At 46.1% G+C, this 6,032-nt stretch overlaps 1 non-coding gene across 1 annotated transcript; it reads left to right on the top strand.

Moving 5' to 3' along the window:
- The first annotated feature begins 5,585 nt into the window (after positions 1 to 5,585).
- On the top strand, positions 5,586 to 5,688 carry LOC115069516. Its single transcript, XR_003848779.1, has one exon. It is a non-coding gene; the product is annotated as a U6 spliceosomal RNA (small nuclear RNA).
- Positions 5,689 to 6,032: the final 344 nt, after the last annotated feature.

A 6,032-nucleotide genomic window follows, 5' to 3' on the forward strand; every position in this document is an offset into this window, starting at 1 on the left:
CGCCAAATTATCTGGAAAAGACACTTAAAGATAAGCATTACCAAGAGAAACAAAGCAAGTCATGGTGTAGGACGAGTTGAAATACCTTTTAGCCAATCAGCCAGTTGTCTGAAAGGCAAAGAGGCTGACTGGCAATGAAGCCAAGGACCTGGGCCCTTCACATCAGATGGATATAAATAAAGAGAGGAATTTTGTCTCCTGAACTATTATCCATGGACCGTCATGCTAGTCAGTCAGATCCTGGCCTACCCACTTAAGGTTTTTCGCAGGCACCCATATGGGGTTTGAATCTCCTGTAGGGTAGACACAGCCAAAGCCTTGACCCATGGTTAGCAATGGATCTGGGCCTTTCCATTGCCCCGTGATGGGGTCCTTCCATCTTACCCATACCTCAGGTCTCTGCTCCTGTTGTCCCCAATGCTTCTGAAACCGGGATTCCAACTGATATTTTGAAAATTAAGAACATTAATAGAGAACAAGGCCATACCAACTGTTGGTGGGGGTTTATTCCCCATTTTTGTTTTTGTAACTAAATTTTTAGGTTTTGATGGCTGCGTTCTATAATGGCTTGACCTTGGGAATTGTATGGAATTCCTGTATTGTGTTGAATTCCCCAAAGTGAAAAAAATCTTGTAAGTTTTTATTCACAAACATGGTCCATTATCAGTTTTAATTATTTGGGGTAGTCCCAACGTAGCAAAGCACTGGAGAAAATGAGACTGAGCATGTTTAGACTTCTTTCCTGTATGAGCAGTAGCCCAACAGGCATGTGAGAATGTGTTGATGGACACAAAAATATACTTAAGCTTTCCAAAAGGAGCATAATGTACGACATCCATCTACCACAAGGAATTGGGCTTGAGTCCCCTGGGGTTTACCCCTAGCCATTGCAGAGGTGGTACCTGTAGAAAGGGTTGACAAGACTTACAGGTATGTACAATCTTCTTTAGGTCCTTGATGGGAACTTGAGGAAACCTCTTATGGAGTCCCCGCCAATTTACATGAGTGAGGTTATGTAACCCCTGAGCTTCATTCAGTCCTGCTGACAGGACCTGGGTGGAAGCCACCTTGTCTGCCTCTGCATTGCCTTGGGATAAAAGCCCAGGCAATCCTTGCTGCCTCCTAAGATGCTGTAAGAAAATAGGGGCTTCTCTCTCTTTAAGGAGCGTATGAGTCTGAAATCAAGGGAGTAATGTGGTTCCCAACCAACCGGATATGAGAACCTAATAGCCCTGGAAGAAGACTGACTACATACAGACTGTCAGAAAACAAATTCATGGGCTCACTTATCTTTGTTAATGCTAAAGCAATGGCCATGAGTTCCTTGAATTGAGCTGAGCCATCACAAGTGTGGACATATCTTTTTGGTTTCTCATCTGCCCCTGGGTATACTACCACTGCAGCTCCAAATCTGGCCCCGTCAGGGAAAACATTGTAGGCTTTTACTAATGGCTCCCTGACAAAGAGCTGGGGGCATCCCAACAGAGGGTGCAAAAGGAGGCCACCCATTTATAAGGGTTATAATGACAGTCCAAATTTCCCAGGAACCCTTCCAAGGCTATGGCCATTCAGTTATTATTTCTGCAGAGCCATTCAAAATCCCTAAGCTGATAAGGGATAACAATTTTAAAAGGGTCTATGCCATAATGTCTCAGAGCTACATCACGTCCTTTCTCAATCAGGTCAGCCAATTGATCCATGGGTATATAAACCTGTGGTATGCCTCCCAGAGAGGCATGCACCCATTGAAGGGGCTTCCCATCCTGTGTAAGGACAGATGTCATCAGGGTCTCACCAGAGAGTACCCATAACTCAAGATCTTTACTAGGCGTGTACTGGGTAAGTTGGGCTCGGTCCAGGACATCCTCGACCTCATGTAAGATGTCCAGGTGTTGAGGAACCAGGTGAATTAGTTCTGTTGGCTGTTTCCCTACTAGCAACTGAAACAGTGGTCTTAAAGTCTCAGTGGGAACAGGCATCCAGGCTCATAGCCAATTAATTTCTCCTAATAATTTTTGTAGCTCTGTCAGGGTTACAGTGGGCTTGACAGCCAGTTGTGGTTTTAAAGGACTTACTCCTTCCAAAGACAGTATGGTTCCCAGAATTTTAAAGGGAGTAATAGTATGTATTTTATCAGTGGATACATGGAATCCGCCTGTCTGTAGACATTTTTGAGTAACCTTATATAACTCTTCTAATTGTTGGGGGCTTAGAGCTCCCAAGATGATATCATCCACATAAATGTACACAATGGCATGTGGCAGCAAGTGAGCAGGCCCCAAAGGGTCTTCACATAGCTTTGGCAGAATGCTGGACTACTGGCCATACCTTGGGGTAAAACAGTCCATTCATACTTCTCATCAGGCGTTTTAAAGTTGGTGGAAGGTACACAGAAAGCAAATTTTTCACAATCCTGGGGTTGTAGAGGGATAGAGAAAAAACAATCTTTAATGTCTATAACTATAAGAAATAAATCTGAGGGAATAGCAGGGATCCAAGGCAGTCCCCTTAAGGGTGTACCCACTAGGGTCATTCTAGCATTGACTTTTCGCAAGCCTTGCAACATTCTCCATTTGCCAGAAGCTTTCTTAATAACAAAGACAGGTGTGTTCCATGGACTTATAGAAGGCCAGATGTGGCCCAACCGTAATTGTTCCTGCACAATTCCCTTTAAGGCCTGTAGCTTTGTCTCAGGCAATGACCATTGCTCCACCCATACCAGCACCCCAGGGGACCACTGGATAGCCAGAACCTGAGGGGCAGTGGCCCTTAGAATTGGGGGTGATCCAATGCTCTTTCTTTGGGTTCCCCCTGTAATTGATATGGTGAGACAACCCCTGAGTTGCTGACTCGGGAAGCCTATCAGACTCTTCAAGGTCCAAAAAGTCATCATAAAAGGCCTTGTTATCAGTGGTTATGCAGGCCTGTGCATCCCCCAAAATATCTTGTCCTATGAGGTTGGCAGATAACCCTACTGCTACCAGGGATCGCACCTCCCCTTTAGCTCCATCTGCATCCTGCCAGGTGAGCCATTCTCGAGTCTCCTCTGATGGGGTGTATCCTTCCACACCTAGGATTTGGGGCCCAGAAACTAGGTGCCATCATGATGGGACCTCCTCCTTTCTAAGAATGGTCCTATCAGCCCCCGTGTCCACTAGGCAGCGAAACCTCCTGCCACCTATTTCAAGATCCATCTTGGGCCTTACCCCAGGGATAATAGGGACTGTCCAATTCGCCATAGGTTTTTCTCCTCTCCTGATCCCTCCTCCAGGGCATTGTAAATGTAGCCAATCATGGGGAAGTCCTCCTTCTGTTAATGGGGCTGAAGGCTGCCTCCCACTTAGTTTAAAGGCTTTCCTTCAATATCAAATCTGGATTTACAATCCTTCTGCCAATAGAACCCTTTGAGGCACTGGGGACAGGGTATAGATGGGGCCTTTTTGATACCCCAACCTCCAGGCTTAGGCCGGTTCTCTCACTGAGGACAATTTCTTTTAATATGGCCAGTCTGGCCACAGCCAAAACATGGGCCTTATATTCCTCTAGGCCCCATTGTTACCTGCTGTCCCAGATTAAATGAATTAAATGCCTGGGTTAGGGCATGGGTCAGAACCTCTGTTTGTGTCTGTAAGACAGCAGCCATGGCTTTGGTTTGTCTCCTCTGGGTTCCCACCTCCTTGGAGGCAATTATCCATTGTTCCATGGACCTGTCCTTAAGGCCAGCACAGGCTGTCTTGTGATCAGCATCCATTCCATCCAATACCAGGAGTTTAGTGAATTTCTCCCTCAATGGGCCTGGGGGTAATTTTCATTTTAAGCTCTTCTCCACTCTGTCTATAAACTCATAGAGGGGTTCACCAGGGTTTTGATTAATTCCTGTAAGGGGGGATTCGGTAGGCCCCTGGTCCAATTTTCTCCAAGCATTTAATCCTATGACCCTGACCTGTTCTGTATATGGGGCTGGAATGCCCGACTGTTGCTCCCCTGTGGCATAACGGCCACTTGAACCAGTCAACATCCCAAAAGTAATGGGGACTGGTGGATTGGCACTTGCATTCCTCTCAGCCTGTATCCTGCATTCCTCCTTAAAGAGGGCACACCATTTAATATATATAGGGCTAGGAAGGACTGCTTTGGCGAGGTCCAGCCAATCCTTTGTAGTACACTACTGATGAGCCAAGCCTTGGAGGGAGTATCTACCCAGGGTGATCCTGGGCCATCCTCAGCCACCACCTTTTTTTGTTCCTTTAAATCATTCGCCTCCCAGGAATACCAAGGGTCAGGGTGTGTGCCACCTGGGTTTACATTAATAGGATACGCTTCCACCCGTTGCCTCACAGAAGCCTCCTGAGCTGGGCCAGAATCCTGGAAATGGGGATGGTTTTCATGGGTTTCAGGAAGCCCTGAAACTGGCCAAGGCATGCCCGAGGTGCCGCTTGTTACTTTGGCTGCTTTTGGTTTCACTTCTGTTGCATTTCTGCCTTCTTCCTCAAAGCCTTCCCATGATTCCCATGTATCCCCAGTAAAATGCCAAGGGCTTAGGGCTCTCAGGCCAAAGGCATGCCTTTAAGGCCAAAATAATAGGGTAGAACTCCAGCGGCAGATCAACCCCCAATTGAACCTCCCTTTGTCAAGCTAGATGTTCCACATGTTCCCATGTATCCCCAGTAAAAACATTAGCCCCAAGTAGCCAGGGAGCCAAATGAATAGCCTCTGCCCAAACCTTTTGAGCTACCAGATCTGACAGATCCAATCCCCTGCTTTTAAGCATATCTCTCAGTGCTTTAAGTGCCAGGTCCTCAGGCTTATTGATTGCATTACCCATCTTTCAGGTCTTGCTTACCCCGAATTTCTCGATTGGCCCTAATCCGTTATTTTTCTTTCTTTCTTTTCTTCTTTTCACCTTCCTTCGAGCGCCATACTGGGCACCAGTTGCGGGGGGTTCGAGCCAGCAACCCCCACGCAGTGATGATTGGGGATGAGTAAGCACGCCATTTGCCAGCCCACACCACCCCCCCAGTACTGGGGACAATCAGATGCAACAGGGAGCCTAGTCAAGCAGGGACTCATTTATTGCAGGTGTTACAGAGCTTATAAAGGCACCTGGAAATCCCCCTTCCCCCCTGAGGGTGTATCTTAAGGATGGTCACGTGCTGATCAGGCACTCCTTAGCAGTGCGGAAGTGTTCTTCAGACTTTTAAAATAAGTCAGGCCGCGCCCCAGTAACTTCCTCTCAGACCTCTGTAAGGTGGGGCCTTTAGGTCCCCACAGTCTTCATCATCGCTATACATTATTAAAGGATGCAATTGGCAAGTTAGGTAAAATATATGAATTGGCTTGCTTGTTTTTCGGGGACAGGGTCTCATGTAGCCCAGGCTGGCCTCAATCTCACATTATAGCCTAGGATGCTGCCTCCATCTCCCAAGTGCTGGGATTACAGTGTACCACTTCACACCTGATTTTCTGAGGTATGGAGCTTGAACCTAGGGCTTTGTGCATGGTAGGTAACATGGTACTGAGCTACATCCCCAGCCCTATTTTTCTTATCTTTGAAGAATTTTCTTTTGTGAAGAAATTGTAAGATTGTACTCGCTTCAACAGCACATATGCTAAAATTGGAATGATACAGAGATTAGCATGGCCCTTGTGCAAGGAGGACACACAAATTTGTGAGCGTTCCATATTTTTAATGTAGTGCACATTAAATAAAAGTGATGTTTAAAAGACTGTAAGGTGGTTTTATGGGGTGGATTGTTTAGGTTTAGGGATGAGAGGGGGTCCTAATATGGTAACAATTTAAGGTTACATACATTCTAGCCCTAAGTAAGCACCATTCATTTGTTTTTAACATCTTCATTTGAGATGTCCTTGGGAAAACAAGCTCTATTTCTGTAGGAAATTTTGGTTTTATCAGTTGTATTGAAGTTTCTTGAATCTCAGTCAATGAGAAAAGAAAACGAGGCTCCAGAGTGGGGGGGCTTCTTTCCCTTTTCAAGACCCTTAATTTTTCCTGTCTTTCTATCCTTCCTCAA

This window comes from Nannospalax galili, unplaced genomic scaffold (genome assembly GCF_000622305.1).
Source record: "Nannospalax galili isolate Female #2095 unplaced genomic scaffold, S.galili_v1.0 scaffold713, whole genome shotgun sequence".
Classification (NCBI taxonomy): domain Eukaryota; kingdom Metazoa; phylum Chordata; class Mammalia; order Rodentia; family Spalacidae; genus Nannospalax; species Nannospalax galili.